The 18023-nt window shown below is 47.9% G+C and overlaps 1 protein-coding gene across 11 annotated transcripts in view; it reads left to right on the forward strand.

Moving 5' to 3' along the window:
- The window catches only part of ZNF385D (zinc finger protein 385D), a 752238-nt gene that overhangs the window by 12519 nt on the left and 721696 nt on the right, over window positions 1–18023 (forward strand). For 3 of the 11 annotated variants that reach the window (XM_059728857.1, XM_059728858.1, XM_059728854.1), the window contains exons 2-3: window positions 4413–4478; window positions 9779–9813. The gene's annotated coding sequence lies outside the window, so the exon portion shown is untranslated. Of the gene's footprint in view, window positions 1–4412; window positions 4516–9778; window positions 9814–14759; window positions 14882–18023 lie in introns of all 11 variants that reach the window. The other 8 variants (XM_059728860.1, XM_059728863.1, XM_019498008.2 and 5 more) reach the window with 5 other exon arrangements.

The raw sequence follows: 18023 nt of genomic DNA on the forward strand, positions 1-18023 counted from the left end.
GGGTTCAGGGTACTAGAGGTTTGCAACTGGATGTCTCCTTGATCCAGGAGAGTCACCTGGTACTTAGCCATTCGTCCAGGGGAAAGCCAGGTTCCCCCCTTTGCATTCATCACTGTCAGCACTGAATGTGGGGTATACACAGTCATTGGTTGTCCTAAAGTAAGTTTTTTAGATTCCTTTACCAGCATAGCGGTAGCTGCCACTGCTCGCAGGCAGGCCGGCCATCCCAAACTAGTGGGATCCAATTGTTTGGAGAAGTAGGCCACTGCTCTTTTCCAGCTACCTAAGCACTGGGTCAGCACTCCTGATGCTACTCCTTGGCGTTCATGTACATAAAGTTGAAATGGTTTACTCAGATCGGGTAGGCCCAGGGCCGGCGCTGTCATAAGAGCCTGTTTGATAGTGTCAAAGCTCTTTCGGCATTCTGCCGTCCATTGCAAATCTCCCTCACTACCAGTAGTGGCCTCATAAAGAGCCTTGGCTATTAGTCCAAAATTGGGGATCCAGATCCGGCAGAATCCTGCCATACCTAAAAAGCCTTGCAACTGTCTCTTGGTCTTTGGGACTGCCATCCGACAGATGGCCTCTTTTCTCTCAGGGCCCAACATCCTCTGGCCTTGTGAGATGTCAAATCCCAGGTATCGTACCCTCTTTTGCTCTATCTGGGCTTTCTTCCGAGACACCCGGTATCCCACTTGTCCCAGGAAGTTCAGTAAACTTACGGTCAGCAGGTGGCACTCTTCCCTCGTTTTTGCTGCAATCAACAAATCATCCACATACTGTAACAGGGTACCTGATGTCCCTTTGTCCCACTTCTGAAGGTCGGTACTTAAGGCAGTGCTGAAAATAGTGGGACTGTTCTTAAAACCCTGGGGCAAAACTGTCCAGCACAATTGGGTTTTTCTCCTAGTATTCGGGTCTTCCCACTCGAATGCAAAAATCTCTTGGCTGTTTCTTTCAAGTGGGATGCAAAAGAAGGCATCTTTCAGGTCCAGGACTGTAAACCACTGGTCCTCTGCAGACAAAGTAGCCAGCAAAGTATAGGGGTTCGGCACCACCACATGGAGGGTCACCATGACCTTGTTCATGGCTCTTAGGTCCTGCACAAAACAATACTCGTTACTGTGGGGTTTTTTTACAGGCAAAATGGGGGAATTGAAAGATGATTGACACTCCCGAAGCAAACCATGTTCAAGGAATCTCTTTATGAGCGGTTCCAGGCCTTTCCAAGCTTCTATTTTCAACCAATATTGGGGTACCCTGGGCGGGGTAATTCCCGGCTTCAAATCAATGCTTACAGGGGTGACCAGTTTGGCTCTTCCTGGCTTCTCTCCTGCCCATACCCACGGTACTACAGCATCTTCTACTTTGGGGGGAATTCTCCCTTCCTCCCCCTCCTGCAATAGGAGACACACCTGAGCCTTCCAGGCCTCCTCAGTTGGTATCTTCATAGTAATTTTGCTCTCCAAAAAGGTCAATTGGGCCTGCAATTTGCACAGCAAATCCCTCCCAAACAAAGGTATGGGGCACTCAGGCATATACAGGAACTGATGGGACACTTTCTTCCCTCCCAGTTTGCATTCCATGGATGGCACAAAAGGACGATGCGTCCGCTGGCTGGTGGCTCCAATTATGGGGATCTTAGTTTTTGATAAGGGTCCTTTAAAATTGGTTACAACTGAATGCATGGCTCCACTATCTACTAAAAAGTCAATAAGTTCTCCCCCTACTTGCATTTTAACCAGGGTCTCATCGGGGGAGACAGGGATTACTTCAGTGTTTGCCCCCGGTCCCCGTCACTCCTGGTCAGAGTCATCTAACATCAACAATCTTTCTTCCTCCTCTCGTCTCTTCTCCCCCCTTTTTGGGGCATTCATTTTTCCAATGCCCTTCCTGCTTGCAAATAGTGCACTGATTAGGTCCCAGCCTGGGACCCTGGCCGTAGCCTCCAGGAGCATAGCTCACGCCTCCTCTACGCCCTCTACTTCCTCTGCCCCGTCCTCTACTTCTCTGATCTACAATTGCCGCTGCCAACAACGATGCTTGTAACGACGCCTGTGCCTTCGTTCTCTTTATCTTCCTTTTTCTCCTTAACCTGATCTCGGTTAGAGTACACCTTATAAGCAATCTCAATCATTTGGCTGATGCTCATTCCAGCTGCTCCTTCAGCCTTCTGTAGTTTTTTTCCTAATATCTGGGGCTGACTGTCCTATAAACAGTGTGTTAAGCATCTTAGCATTTTCTGGCAGCTCCGGATCTAAATCTGTCCACTGTCTGGCTGCCTGCACAAACTCCCATAAAAACTGGACGGATCCTCCTCTGGACCCTGCCGCACTTCGTACAATTTAGACAAATTTTTCTGCATGGCAATAGCCTCCTGGAGAGCAGCCAGCACAAACTCCTGATACAGCTCTAACTCCTTCTGGCCCCCCCAGGTGTTAGGATCCCAGTCTTGATTTTCCTTAGGGCAAAGTTCATCTACATCACCGGCTGGGTAACGCTGCTGTGCTATCGTGCGTGCTTTCTCTAAGACCAACCTCTTTTCTTCCGGAGTCAGAAGACCAGCCAATAAGGCCTGAATATCTATTCGGTTTGGTTGGTGGGTGAGGAAAATAGTAGAGAACAACTGTGGCATTGCCTCCGGATTCTGGCGATATTGGCCCATGGACTGTTTCCAATTTATCAAGTCTGCCGTGCTGAATGGCACATGGACAAAAACTGGTTCACCCTCAGGACCCATCGCTTGTTGCAAAGGGGCCTGAACTACTGGTTGGGCCCCTGATCATAAGCAACTCGCCACAGGGCTAAACGCCCCATCTTCTACAGTCCCTTCTACCGCCAGATTGCTACCACCCGCATCCGCCGGACCCGGGGATGGCACCCCAGGGCTGTCAGGGGAGGTGGGGGACGACGGACTGGACGAGCCAGCCGGGAGTCCCTGATGAGCCGTTACAGGTGCAGTGGAAGTCCCCTGTGGTGACGCAGGGCTCACGGGATAAGACGGGTGAGCAGTGGGAGCAATTAGCAACTGGACGTCTTCCTCCTCCAGCTCCTCCAGACATACTGTGGTGACCCCCTGTAAAGCCATTACCCTGCTTCCCCTAAATATCCCACACGACTTCTGCGTGGCCCCATCCCCATACAAAGTCGTATATGCCTCTACATAAAGCATCTCATCCCACTTCCCTTGGCGCCTACAAAACAACTGTAACTGTAAGATTGTGTTATAATCCAAAGACCCATTCTCCGGCCAGGCTGCACCATCCGCAAGTTGGTGCTGTGGCCAACATGTATTGCAATACCGAATCATCTGTTGTTTTGTCATAGGGTCGCTTCCAAACTTTGGCCAATTTTTCAAAATGCATCCTAAGGGATTGCAGGGTGGAATCTTGGACTAGTTACTTCCCATTATCCAACTACCAGACGGCGACCGCCGCTCAGCCTCAGAACTAAACTGATTAAAGGGAGTTCACGGGACTGCTACCCGGTCTCACTCACCTAGGGCGTCTACACGGTCGGAACTTTTAAAGCCGTCTCTTTCCCAATCCTGATCAAAATATTAAAAGAAGTACTCACCAGTCCATTGAAACCTCCCTCGCCCCGCCCGATTAAGTTGGTCCTTCGAGCGTTGCGCTGTTGTGCCCCTCCCTGACTCCGTCAGGCAACCAGGAGATGGTCAGACCTCCGACAAATAAGGTCGGTGGCGCCTGGCCCTTGCGCCGTCCACAGTTGTTGCCGGAGCCGAAGAGGTGGACCGGGCAAGGCAGTCAGCTAGTGTCCCATCTGGGTTGCCAGAAATTGTTGTCCCCAAAGGACAGTGAGTTCGTGCCTGGTGCATTTCTGCCAATAAACACACAGGGGTGAAGGATCCAACTTAAATTTTATTTCTGCGCAGAAAGCGGTGCTCGGCAATCGTTCGCAAAGCAAGCACACCCACCCAAGTGGGCATCAGCCTTCTATAGCTACTTGACAGGTTGTACTTGCTGATGTGGTAAATTGTGCAGCAAGCTCCCCAAGTAACCCCCCTTCCGACTCCACCAGGGGCCTCGCTGTTATGGCCTCTCCTTCTAGCAAGGCCAGCAATTAAGCAACTAGGTAACAAGCGATCTCCCCCAGCCTAAACAACCTACTCTATGCCCTTGGTTAGATAAAATACTTTTTCAAAACATACAAAGCTGTTCCCAAAGTATAAAAAAAACATAGTGAAAGTTCAGGGGTACTCATCAGGAGGTGGGGCAGGAGGCAGGCTGCAGTTATGGCACCAATTCTGGGTGGGGGTTGGAGCCTGAGCCATGGAGGATTCTTGGTCCCTTCCCTGCCCCCCTCCCTCCCCCCCCATATTAAATGGCTGGGTGAGGGGGGAAATCCATCGTCTTAAAATTGGCTGATCAACTACTGTATTTACTCAACAGAATGTAAACAACCTCACCTAGATGAGAGAAACCCGTCATGTGGATTCAGAAAGAGATTCCAGTGAGGTGTGTTGATAGAATGGAAGTATATGACCCAGGATGAGTTAAGTATGGCAAAAATTGCACACATTCCTTTGACACTAGCCATGTCATATGCACTTTCTCTAGCTATGCCAATACTAGATAAGTCAGGCCAATACAGCCTTACGATCATTTTCAAAGCAATGCTGTGCAGCTGCTAGAATGATGAATCCATCTTTCCAAAAGTTATGTAAACATGAAAACTTTGTAAGAATGAGCATTTATTGAAAGTTTCCTGAAGGTCTCTGGTGCCAGGAACCAAAATTATACCCCTGCAAATGAGACAAAATTTAAAGATTTGTTTTGCTAAACCAAACTATGTGCCTGCTTGCAGACCTTGAATACTTTAGGGTAACAGAATTTTCAAGCCATGTTAACCTAAAATATTCCTTAGCAAGAATTTAGTATTTTGCAAAAAAACCTGATTAACTTACCCCCCCCCCCCCCAAAAAAAAAAAATTGCATCCTAATTTTATCTGCTTCTAATTTTATAATGAGGGAACTCTGAGAAACCTTACAGAATGCCTAGGAATTCAGCGACCAGAGTATGCCCAGCAAATATACTCAAAACTTACAGCCTCCATCTGTGTCACTTCACTTAAGACAAAATCCACAATGTTCTTTACAGTCCTTCAAGATAACCTCTGCTCCATGAGTGCTGTCAGATCAAAAGAAGAAAGCTAAGTGCTTACTCTTTAAATACTGACTGCTATTCTCCCCATAATGGCACTGATTTCACTTTTAGTTCTTTTACTAGATGGCTTGTGTTTCATGACCTGGACTTCCATGCTATGTCAAATAACAGCTGCTACACACTAAATCCAAATAAAAAGACACTCCATTTCTGCATATCATGGCTCTCTAGTCCCAAATAGATCACAAACCATATTTTTCAAGATTTCATGTACAACAAAAATGCTGCATTGCGGCCAGCTCTAATCATGTCTTTCAGAGTCTGAGCTCTCTGGCAATAAGCCTGGAAGACTTGGCATCACTGGCTGTTTTAGAGCTGTAGACCCCAGTGTTTCTGGTTCTGGAGGAATCCAACAATGCAGACAACCCCATAGTCATGGGCTACAAACATGAAAGATGCCCCAAAATCACAAATGCAGGGAATCAGTCTTATAACCTATAGGCTTTGAGTTTTACTTCTGTGCTTGGAAGGCTCAAGTGCTCCAGTTATATGTAGCTTGCAATGGTCTACAGCAGGTGTGTCAAACTCATCTGGCCCCATGAGTCAGAGGAGTTGTTCAGGGCTGGTTTGGCAAGCTGGATCAGGCCCATGGACCTCCCCCCTGCCCCACCCCACCTCCGTGTCTTAAGGTCTGGGATGCTGGTGGGAAGAGGCCTGGCATCCTGGGCACTTGGCTGCTGCTGTGGGAGCAAGCTGTGGCATTGGGCTTGTTCCTATAGTGCTGCTGGGGTTCCAGCACCATGACTCTCACCCCTCATTAAGGCTATGGGCTGGATGACCTAGCTCTATGGGCCTGATCTGGCCTATGGGTGTATGTTTGACACTCCTGGTCTGTGGGGGGGAGTATATTGCACCCCAGGTCTACCAACAACCCACCATGTCAACACCATTTCACAGCACCTCCCCCCCCAAAAGTCATATGCTGCACTAAAGAAACAGACAAGGCAGCAGGTATTCACGGTGGAGGTGGGAAGCAACCCCATTGAGGAGTCCTCATGGAAACTGTTCCAAGCCCTGGAAGCTTGGGAATGCTGGGAAATCTAGTCTTAAAAGCCAGAAAACTAACAGCTGTCGGATTTGGCACCACCTCTCTGCCCTCCCCCCCCCCCCCCCCCCGTACTATTAGTACACTCTTAATTTTCAGTAAGCATTCATGGCACACATCTGCTTCACAACACAAAACACCCACACACCGGTCCACCTCACCACCACTATCAGCTGCAATCACCAACCAGCCAGGGTGGTACCACCTGCTACTCTCAACCCCATATATTTGTGATATCATATCCTATATACCATTACAAAAATATCCTGTATAAATTTTCATCACTTTGTAACATGGGGGGAATGGAAAGAGACAGGAGGGATGATTCACATGGCGTGTAATTGGGATCACTATGGAGTCACTTACTGGGAGACTGGCCTGAGCCTAGGCTGGTGAAAGTGGCAAGGTTTTGGGGTGACCGTAGCCTGGCGTGGGGTGTGCGTGGGAGGGATACTTAGAATGCAACTTCCAGTGGGGGTGGTAAGGGGTGGGGACTGTGAAAGCCAGTTTACTGGTGAACATGCACCTTCTGCTGTAATTCATTAGGAAAGACATTACTGGGGTTAGATTAGTATTTGGCTTCTCCTGCTGGAATCTGCGGATAATTACACATGGGACTTAAGTTTTTTGAAAGCCCATGGCATGCAAAGACAAATGCAATGCACCAAAATAACCCAGGCTAAAATTTTTAAGGTGCGTTAATTTAACGGGGATCAAATGCTGTGGCGTGTACAAGTGCCCTGTCTTGCCAACTTGGGCCTGATCTGGCCAACTTTAGGGAAATTAGCCTGAAAGCCCTAGCAAGACTGCTTGCTACAGGCATGGATTCTGGAAATACTGATGTCAGGGGCCTTATTTCACGCCTTGGAAACCCTGGCTTTTATTCTGCGAACAGTGTTGTTGAATTCATAATGGTTTGAAGGAAACGTTAGGTTTGGCAGATCAATGATTTATAATATAAAATCCCCCTCCCCCAAAAGGGGGATAACACCAGCCTGCTATTGTTTTTGTGGCCTAAAAATAATATTGTGGCCTAATAATAAAGTATATCTGCAGATGTATTAGCTGGCCGCTACTCAGGAAATTGATAGTTTACAAAAAAAAAAAAAAAAAAAAAATCACTTGACTTCCTACCTGTGTCATTAATCCTACCATAAAGCCATATATTTTTCCCAGTCTTGTGAGAAGACTGCCTTGGTATAACAAACATTATAATCATACAGAAAGACTAACTGCATGTTATCTGATCTTGGTGATTTATTTAAAAATAGAGTAACTAATAACTTATTTCTCTTTAATGCAAAAGCTTCATTGTGTCAAACCCTGAGTAGGCTCTGTATAATTTTTTTTTTTTAGTACAACTAACCATTCTTTTTCTCATTCTCTTTTTTGCTATTTAATGAATATAATTAATATGTTAAAATCATTATATAGAATCATGTTCAGAATAATTGTACCCATCAACTATTATTTTAATTTTCCACTCAAGCCATTCAAATGAAATGTTGCCTTTTCCCCCAAATTGACTTTTTACCATTTCATTTCCCTCACTTAATTTTTGCATTTTATTATATTACATTTGACATTCTTTAAAATCTCGAGATTTTTATTTGATTACTGTGGACTTCAGCATGTGTTTATGTGGTGCCCCATAATCATCATATATCTTGATTATTCTAAAACCTCCTTTCTTAATTTGCGTTTTTCCTTCAGGTCCCCCATCTGTTTATAAAGGTTTTGTTTTACTGTCTAGAATCCAATTTTGCCCCAACATTTTTTTTTGTAAATTGTCCAAATATAGGCTTTTAGACTATGAAAGAACCATTTTGATATTTAACCTAATTTCTCCATAATACATTCCCACATAAAGAACTTCACCAAGTAATCTCTGAATGCAGCCCATAACTTTTTTGAGCTATAGGAAGACATCTCATATTGATTTAACTCAAAATGATAGAAAAACCCACCCTCAAATAGATTGCTTAAAATTAGTTCCTTATTTCTACTATGGGGGATGGGAGACAGGATATGATTTCAAAACACTGGTTTTTTTGGTGGTTGTTGTTGTTGTTGAATAGATGGCCTGTCTAGTGTCAAGAATCTCCTCACCAAAGAAACAGTTGTAGGCCATGATCTCTTCTCACTCTCTCTCACCCTTATTTCAGATAAATGAATTAGGGTGAAGGGTTTTTTTTAAGGGTATGTCTAGGCAATAAAATGAAAGCATGTATATCTGAAGACCATATTCACCCTCTAAGCTCTCAGCATTAAATGAGAAGTCAAACTAGAAAACACAGTCCCTTTAAATCCTTTTTAGTGATGTTGCACTCCAGGACACTGCCCCTACCTGGATGATCTGGATAAGACTGGAAAAATGGTCCACAATAAACCAGATGACATTCAACAAGGATAAGTGCAAAGTCCTGCACTTGGGATGGAAAAATTGCATGCATAGATATAAACCAGGGAATGACTGGCTAAGCCAAAGTGCTATAGAGAAGGACACAGGTCTTGCAGTAGGCCATAAGCTCAATATGAGCCAACAGTGTCCTGTTGTTGAAAAAAAAAAAGCTAACAGTATCCTGGGTTACAACAACAGGACTGTCACTTACAAATCAAGAGAAGTGATCATTCCCTTCAGTTCAGCACTGATGAGGCCTTGCTTCATGTACTGTGGCCAGTTTTGGCTCCACACTTCAAAAAAGATGTGGAAAGATTGGAAAGAGGGTAGTTGAGAGCAACAAAAATGGTTAGAGGCCTGGGAGACATGACTTACGAAGAAAGGCTGAAACAGCTAGGATTGTGTAGTTTGGAGAAGAGAAGACTGAAGAGGGATTTGATAATCGTCTTCAAATGCCCAAGGGCCATTGGAGAGGAAGTGAAGATGGGCTTTCTCTGTGTCTGTAGGGGACAGTACTAGGAGCAATGGTCACAAGGTACAGCAAAAGAAATTTTAGGCTAGAGGTTCAGAGGAACTCTCTGACTATGGAATTAGAACAGTCTGTCTAGAAAAACTGTGGAATCTCCTTATATGTATTTGCAACCCCTCACTTGGCCTACATGTCAAAATCAGTTATGTTCTCTGTACATTGAAGGGCTGACCATCCCTGCTGATTCGAACAGTGGTAACTTCTATTCTGAGATGTCCATATTTCCTCAGGCAGACACTGAGCAGCCAATGTCAAATGTAGTGGCTGATTTATTTCCAGAACCTGGAACACCCCTGCTTCTTTCTGCTTCCAAAATGCAGAAATACAGAGAAGTTCCTGCAGTGTCTAGTGGTAAGAAAAAGTACATGGCAGAATACAGCTTCTGCCATTTTTATGGCTTTTTGCCTAGCTACACCATGCAACAACAAAGGCAGAAGTGCATAGTGAAAACTTAGGAACCCTCTTTCTCAGTGATACAAATGTCTCTCCTGTTAAGATAAATCTTTTTTAATTCAGAAATGTGTCCAAATTATATTGTGTTCTTTCATTCTTCTGAAACCTTTTCTTGAAATTTGAAGATCACAGAGCCATTTTTTTTTGTTTTTGTTTTTGTCAGGTGAAGTTCTCAGCACAGAACCCGGAGAGTAAATGGTAAGAAGAGTTTTAACCTTTATAATTGCTGTAATTTATGATGGATTACCTGTGATGTAAAGGCTGTCCCTGAAGTCAGCAACATTTGGACCGTAGAGATAATCTAAACAGAGATACTTTAGACATTTAAAAGGGGAATTTGGCAGGAACAAGACCTAGTTTAAAAGCTGCTAGAATGATCCAAACAACTCAAATATATCCCTTTAGCAGTGGATAAAATTTTGGTCTAAATTTGCCACCAGGAAAAGCAGTCCAGTATCTGACACTTTGAGTTGATAGTAAAGACAAAATTCCCTTGTTACAAAAACATACAATATACTCAATGAGATTGTGAAAATAATTAAACTCTCCCCTTGATAGCTTATCACTGGGGGAGGGGGGGCTGGGAAACCAAATCCTTGTAGCTTAAGCATGTACAATCAACTAAATATTATCTAGTCACAACCCAGTTAAAATCTCTATAACTGGTGTACAGACATGCTGCATAGTGGAAGAAAATGGTATTTAGGACATGCTGCATATTGTTTTACAAGTTTTAGATACTTGTGTGGTTTCACCATAGAAATATATTGTTGTAGATATACAGCACACACCAAGAGGGTATAGCTTAGAACTGTAGTGTTCTCTGTGTTAGCATTATGTGTCCATGTTATTGTATCTTTTCACATTTATTCCCTACTTCAGCTGTTCTAATATGTCCAAAACTAGCTGTGCTTTTGGAACTGTCTAAAATAGTCTATATTAAAATATGCAACATAGTCTGTCTCTTCTTCTTTCTTGCTTGTTTGCTATGACAGCCATTTTGCATGAAAATAGAAAATTTCTTATGAAATCATGTAGGCCAGTACAGGCAATCCTCGACTTACAACTTTTCGAGTTATGATGAATGACACTTACGGCTTTTCTAAATTTACACCCTGTTTCGAGGTTCCGACGTGGATTTTGACTTAACATTGCTCGACATAGCTTCACCCAGCTGGTAAGTCCTTTGTGGGGGGAGGGAAGGGGTGTGGGGGTACAGATCAACACCCCTGCAGCGAGAGAGGGTTTGGGGCTGGGACAGGGGCTGGGGCAAGCACTGCCCAGTCAGAGCAGGGGAAGTGGGGCACAGGGTGGGGCAGCTCCTGCCGCTGCATACCACTAGTCCGGGAGCTACTGGTCTGGTGGCTTGTCCAGCAGCTCTCGTCACTGCTTCTGCTGCCGGTTCGGGAGGGTATGGGGCAATGTGTACTCCCAGATTTGTGTGTGGCAGTTGAGGCCAGGGCTGTGCCAGGCTGTGGTCTGGGTGGGTGGCAGAAGGTACTGGGAGTGGGGGCTATGCTCTTCTGCTGCGGTGTGGCAGAGCCACTGTACCAGGGTGTGGCGGAGCCACTGTGATGCCTCTGGAGAAGTGGCACAAAGCAGCGGGAGCCACCCTAGCCTCCCTGCACCTCCTGGACAAGCAGTAGCTTTGTCCCAGGCCCACCCACTGTGCCCCGGCTGGGTGATTGGTATCAGCGCATGGGTGGGGGGTGTGCCTCTGGATTGGGGCAGGGTGGATGGCAGAGCAGAGGCTATGGTGGGCTGTAGCCACCCTAAAATCTTCTGTAGCTCCCTCATATCTCTTGCTGCCTGCCCAGAGTGCAGCCTGGTGCACCCCCAGCCCCACCCGCTCTGCCCTGATTTGGGGGCACAAGCCCTCCCATGCTTTGCTGCTGCTCGCCCAGCCAGGGTGGGGTGGGAGGGCACAGGATGAAGCTGCTGCTCATTTGGAAGGTGCAGGGAGGCCAGGGTGGCTCCTGTTGCTATGCACCACTTGTTCAGAGGCAGCGCAGCTGCTCCACCCCGCCCTGGCTGGGCGAGGAGCAGGAGGGCATAACCCCTGCTCCCAGTGCATTTTGCCACCCACCTGGAGTGTAGCCTGGTGCAGCCCTGGCCCTGCCCACCCCGTGCAGATCCAGGGACACAAGCCCCTCCCCCATGCCCTCCTGGACTGGTGATGGGAGCAGTGGCAAGAGCTGCCGGATGAGCTGGTCCCAGACTAGCAGTCCACAGCAGTGGAAAGTGCGCCTCCCACCCCGGCTGGGCAGTGCTTGCCTCAGCCCCAATCCCTCCCTTACTGCGGGGGCATTGATCTGCATCCACCCCCTTTCCCTCCCCTCTCCCCACCACAACAGGTTTAACAGCTGGATGGAACTGTGTTGAACATTGATAAGGAAACCAATCCCCCTTTCATAACATTATTCCTATGGGAAAACTGGTTCAGAGTTGCAACGTTTCGACTTAACATGTGGTTTTTGTGGGTGTGTTCTCCGTAAGGTGTGTGGGAAAACGGCCGCAGTCGCGTCCTGAGTGGGGCACCGGGTGGTGACACCAACCCAGACACGCTCGGGGATGCCAAGTGCGAGAGGGAGATAAACACCACAGGCAATGAGGGGTGAAATAAAGCTTGAAGTTTACTTACAGAACAGTCGAACAGTAGGTCAAATAACTTGGTGGGTGATATAACTTGGAGAACGATACAGATGATAAACTGGATACAACAGCAAGGGAATACAGGCGACAGGTGACGGGTGAAGACTGCAGTCTAAGTGCAATACAAGTACAATGTCTGGCTAGGACAAGGTACAGGACATTCCGGATTTGCGAGGCAGTAAGCTATGTCGCTCGGAGCAACCAGAGCAGCTTCTGCTGGTGACCTAGGGGTCTGACCAGGCCCCAAGACAGGTGATCAGTCTGTCTCAAGAGTCGGAGCCCGAGGACCCCGCACCAAGGCATGCGGTCCCCTATATAAAGTTTTTAGCCAATCAGAAAGCTCCCCCGATGGTAAGTTCTGGAACACATGGACATGCTGGCCAGTCAGCCATGCCCATTAGGTGGTTTTTGGTTGGCAAGACCACAGGTGATCACGCCCTACTTAACATTGTGATCACGCGCCGCTCGCATGGTGGGTCAGACTGAGGACACACTCCGCCACTGCATCACCAGTTACAAATGGTTGTGTCACTTAACCTTTTTTGGTACAATAATCTGGCGGGGGTCACTTTATCTGTTGACAGTTTTCAGGAACCAATTGCTTCGTAAGTCTCAGGACTGCATGTATAGAGACACTACACTTTTTTCAGTATTTGGAAACTGCTCTATACCTGTAATAGAACAGAAGTTTGGCATGTAAAACCAGTCTATACCTGTAGCAGAACAGAAGTATGGCACATGTAGACTCATTTAAATGGCAGAATCTGGTCTAAGATTTCCTGCCCCCCACCAAAGTGCAAATGTGTGTTCTGTTTGCTGCTGATGTAAACTACATCACTTACAGAGAACTCTGTAACTTAAGATTGATTCTGCCTTGGGCTTTTTGAATGTCTGTACCTAGCCCTGATCTCTTTATTCTGAGTTTGAACTCATCATTTTTTGGCTTTGTCCATCATGATCTCCTCCATGGCAACTAGTTGTGGTGCCATGAGCAGAGGTTTTATTTAGTTGAGGTGAAGAATTTAAGTGGTGAAAGTGAAAAAATTGTTAAAGGGGAGCTATTTTTATTAACCAAACAGGATACTGCCGAATGTCTAACATCTGTCCATAGTGGGAGTTTGGGGATAAAGAAATGCAGAATGAAAGAAATGAATTATTTTATAGTAAGATTGTTTTTTCTCTACCTAGCGGAGTTTTTAATCCTGCAGTGGATCATACTCTCTCACTTCATAGTATAATCCACCATAAAGATTTGCTGCTGCATAATACCAGGATGCAGAAAGAGCATGCATTTGCTATTCACAGGGCACGTCTTCACATTCATTAATACACCGTAATTATGGTGCATTAAGTTTAGTATCTATACTAATAGGTAGTAATTTAATGCACTGTAATTGGTGCTAGTGCATAGTAGTGGTGCATACTTCTTTTTGTGATGCTATCGCGCAGTAGACTATTTCTACTGTGCATGAACATGCTTTTTGTCTGCCACATTGATGCGCAGTAGAATTAGTCTACTGCGCATTTAGTGTCTCATGTAGGTGCGTCTACTGGGTGTGTCTACACATGGAGTTATGTGCGTCTAAACTTAATGCGCCTTAAAGCACATTAAGGTGATTTAGGCATGCATCTACCAGTAGATGCTATAATGCGCATTAAGACGTGTTAAATTTTGGCTGCCATAGATAAGTCTCATTAGCCCACGTCCAGCCACGCGCATTAATAATACGCATTAAGTGTCTATATGTGGGCTAATGTGACTTGGCTATGCCAGCTTAAATTTGGTACTTGCTTTAAGCAGGTATCAAATTTAGGTAGGATTAGCCTAAAATTGGCATGTTAAGGTGCATTAAGGGTGTGCCCATGTAGACACACACCCTTAATGATAATTTTAGGCTAAACCTATTTAAAAGCACCACATGTAGAAAAGCCCACTGAGCATGAAACTAAACAAGTTCTGCTTTGCCATGTAAGTTCCATCTTCCTTATCACTTTGTACCTCATAGACCTGTAGAAGACATGGTGCCCTGAATGTAGTTAAGCCACCTTTCTGCCTATGGATCTTGGTTCTTATAACCTTTTATTAGAATTTGAATGGGATACTGGGGCTGTAGCATGTTTGGTTTTTTTGTTTTTGTTTAAGAAGCTATCTCCTGAAAGGAAAGACAATTTCATATGCAGTGTTGTTCTCAAACTTCAAAAATGGTGGAAATCATGAAATACTTGCTATTTTTATAATGTATGCTCTAAGACGTCACTGTTCTAGTTGCATATAAAGTAATAGAACATTTCAAACATGCACATTATTGATGCGCATTGTTAATTTATTATTTTTATCATGATTAAATCTGTAATATTAAAATGCATAATAATTCTAAAACATAACTGGTGGCAGTAAGACCAGTTTTAAATAACATTGTAAAGGACTTTAAGTTGGTTATTTTGATTGGAACAAAACTCTTTTTTTTTTTAATATCTAAACATATCCCCAGTTAGACGCGGGAGTGGCGAGAGAGGCGTGGGTGAAAGCCTGCTGCGCCCCCGCTCCCCCGAAGCCCCCCAGAAACCCTCCGGCAGCCGCGCAGCCCCCCGCCGACCCCCAGCACAGCCGGAGGTAAGCGGGGCCCGTGGAGAGAGGGGGCTAACCCCTTAGTGTGTGTGTGGGAGGAGGTGGAAGAGTGGAGCCGGGCCGGGTCAAGCCCCGCCTGGGCCCCTACTTGGCCCAGCCCCCCAGGGAGAGAGAGAGAGGTGCGGGGGGTACTCACCTGTCCCCCTCCAGTAGGGCAGGGTCCCCCAAATCCCGGGCAGGGCCCCCTTTTGCCCAACAGCAGCTTCCTTGACGGCGGGCCCACTGCGCATGTTTAAAAGGGCCTGCCAACAGGGAAAAAGCCCCAGTTTTTTAATATCCAAACATACCCCAGTTAGACGCGGGAGCGGTGAGAGACGCGCGGGTGAAAGCCTGCTGCGCCCCCGCTCCCCCGAAGCCCCCCAGAAACCCTCCGGCAGCTGCGGAGCCCCCCGCTGACTCCCAGCACAGCTGGAGGTAAGCGGGGCCGTGGAGAGAGGGGGCTAATCCCTTAGTGTGCATGTGGGAGGAGGCGGCTGAGTGAAGCCGGGCCGGGTCAAGCCCCACCCAGGCCCCTACTTCGCCCAGCCCTCCAGGGAGCCATGCAAACAGGCTGCGCAAACAGGCATGCTTCTCTGCCGGCGCATGAGTTAACACGGAGTTCGCACGGAAAGGCTCACGGGAGGGCCCAGGACCCTGCCTGCGCACCCCCCAGGGTAGACAGTCCCAGCCGTAGCCAGCCTCCCAGAGGCATGCCACAGATGGGCACACACCGCACCCCGAGGATCCCCTCAGGCTCTGCGGCCCACCCCCTCTGGCACCTCAGAGACGGCCACCCAGACGGAGCCCCTGGTTCCGGGCTCCACGCAGATGGAGCCCCTGGCTCTCTGCTGTGGGGGCTGCCTGTCCCTTTTTCAGGCTCTGGGGCCTGGGAGCATGGTTCCTTCCCTTGTGGGGTCTGCTCCCTTTTGGGGTCTCTGGCGCGCCAGCTGGAGGTGCTCCAGGCCACAGTCCTGCATGCCACAGGGACTGCGAGCAGACTGTGTGCCATCAGGGACTGCGAGCAGGAGATAGATACTGCCAGGCCCTTCTTCCCTGGGAGGCAGAGGGTAGACCACAGTTTCCCTCCAGGCCAAAGAAGGACTCTAGGACCTCCCGCTCTGTCCAGCCAACAGGCAACATGGGCCCAACTGCAGCTCCTGCCCCTGCTCTCCCCAAGACAAAACGTAAGGTGTTTGTTGTGGGAGACTTCCTCCTGAGGGGGGCTGAGGGGGCAATCTGCCACCCCGACCTCTTAGCCCGGGAAGTCTGCTGCTTCCCGGGGGCCTGCATCCGGGACATTGCGGAGAGGATCCCAGAGCTCCTCAAACCCACAGACCACTATCCCATGCTCCTAATTCATGTGGGCACCAATGACATGGCTCGGTGTGCCCCCAGCTGGGTCATGAGGCGCTACAGGGATTTGGGAGAGGGGCTAAAGGGTCTGGGGGCACAGGTGGTGTTCTCGTTGATTCTCCCAGTCTCAGGCTATGGGCCGAGGAGGGAGAGGAGGATCCACGTGGTCAACCAAAGACTGCGGTGCTGGTGTCGTCGGGAAGGCTTTGGCTTTCATGACCACAGCCTGCTCTTTGGCGAGAGAGGCAGTGAGCTACTGGGAAGAGATGGCCTCCACTTCTCTCCCCTAGGGAGTAGGCTCTTCTCAGCCAGACTGGCTGACCTGCTCCACCGGGCTTTAAACTAAGCCCGCTGGGGGATGGGGGGACAACCGCCACTGCTGGCCCACTGAGCAATCCTTGCAAAGCCAGCAGGTCAAGGCACTTAAGGGAGCCCACCCCTGCCCAAGCCCTGGTAAAATCTGTGGGCAAGGAAGGAGCCCCCCAGGGGGCACTTGCCTGCCTGTACACAAATGCCAGGAGCTTGGGGAATAAGCAGGAGGAGCTCATCCTCCTGCTCAGTGCAAATAATTATGATGTCATAGGGGTAACGGAGACCTGGTGGGACTCCACCCATGACTGGACCATGGGTATAGATGGCTATACCCTGTACAGGAGGGATCGTGTAGAGAAAAGGGGCAGGGGTGTAGCTCTCTATGTTAAGGAAAGCTACACGTCCTTGCAAGCCGATATTGGTGATCAGGGTGGACGACTGGAGACGCTCTAGGTTAAAATCCATGGGGAACACGGCATAGGGGACACAACGGTGGGAGTCTACTACAGACCTCCCACCCAAAGTCCTGAGCTTGATCAGGAGTTTGCCTGGGAACTGGCTGAGGCCGCATGCTCCAGGACCATGGTTGTCATTGGTGACTTCAATTACCCGGACATCTTGTGGGAGGATAGCTCAGCAAAATCTGAGCGGTCGCAAAGCCTCCTCTCGTGCGTGGATGACCTCTATCTGACTCAAGAAGTCTATCAGCCAACGAGAGGCAAAGCACTGCTCGACCTGGTACTGGCTACTGGGGACGACCTAGTCGGTGACCTAGTGATCGATGGGAAGCTGGGTGATAGCGAACACGAGCTGATCACCTTCACCATCTGCTGAAAAGCTGGCAAGTCAGTCAGCAACACGCAAGTCCTTGACTTCAGGAAAGCCGACTTTGACAAGCTCAGGAGGCTTGTCAGTGAGGCCCTAAGGGACCATGACCATGGGGAGAGGGGAGTTCAAGAAGAGTGGTCGCTTCTCAAGGGAGCGATCCTCAATGCACAAACTAAGTCTATTCCATCTCGAAGGTAAGGAAGCAAGAGGGCACAGCAGCCCCCCTGGCTCTCCAGGGATCTAGCAGACCTCCTGAGGCTAAAAAGAAAGGCCTACAAAGGATGGAGGATGGGAGTCACCTCCAAGGAGGATTATTCTGCACTGGTCCAGTCCTGTAGGGAGCATACCAGGAAAGCCAAGGCTGCAACTGAACTCCAACTAGCTTTGAGCATCAAGGACAATAAAAAGTCCTTTTTCAGATATGTGGGGAGCCGGAGGAAAAGCAGGGGCAACATTGGACCCCTGCTGAACCAGATGGGGCAACTGACAACTGACGACCAGGAAAAAGCCAACCTATTAAATAGGTACTTTGTGTCGGTCTTTCATCAGCCCTACGGGACGCCCATCTCCACTACGGGACAGGGAAGTCCGGGTGAGGGTGATCCCCTGCCCTCCATTAATGCTGACTTTGTAAAGGAACATCTTGAGAAGCTGG

Source organism: Alligator mississippiensis, chromosome 5 (assembly GCF_030867095.1).
Source record: "Alligator mississippiensis isolate rAllMis1 chromosome 5, rAllMis1, whole genome shotgun sequence".
Classification (NCBI taxonomy): domain Eukaryota; kingdom Metazoa; phylum Chordata; order Crocodylia; family Alligatoridae; genus Alligator; species Alligator mississippiensis.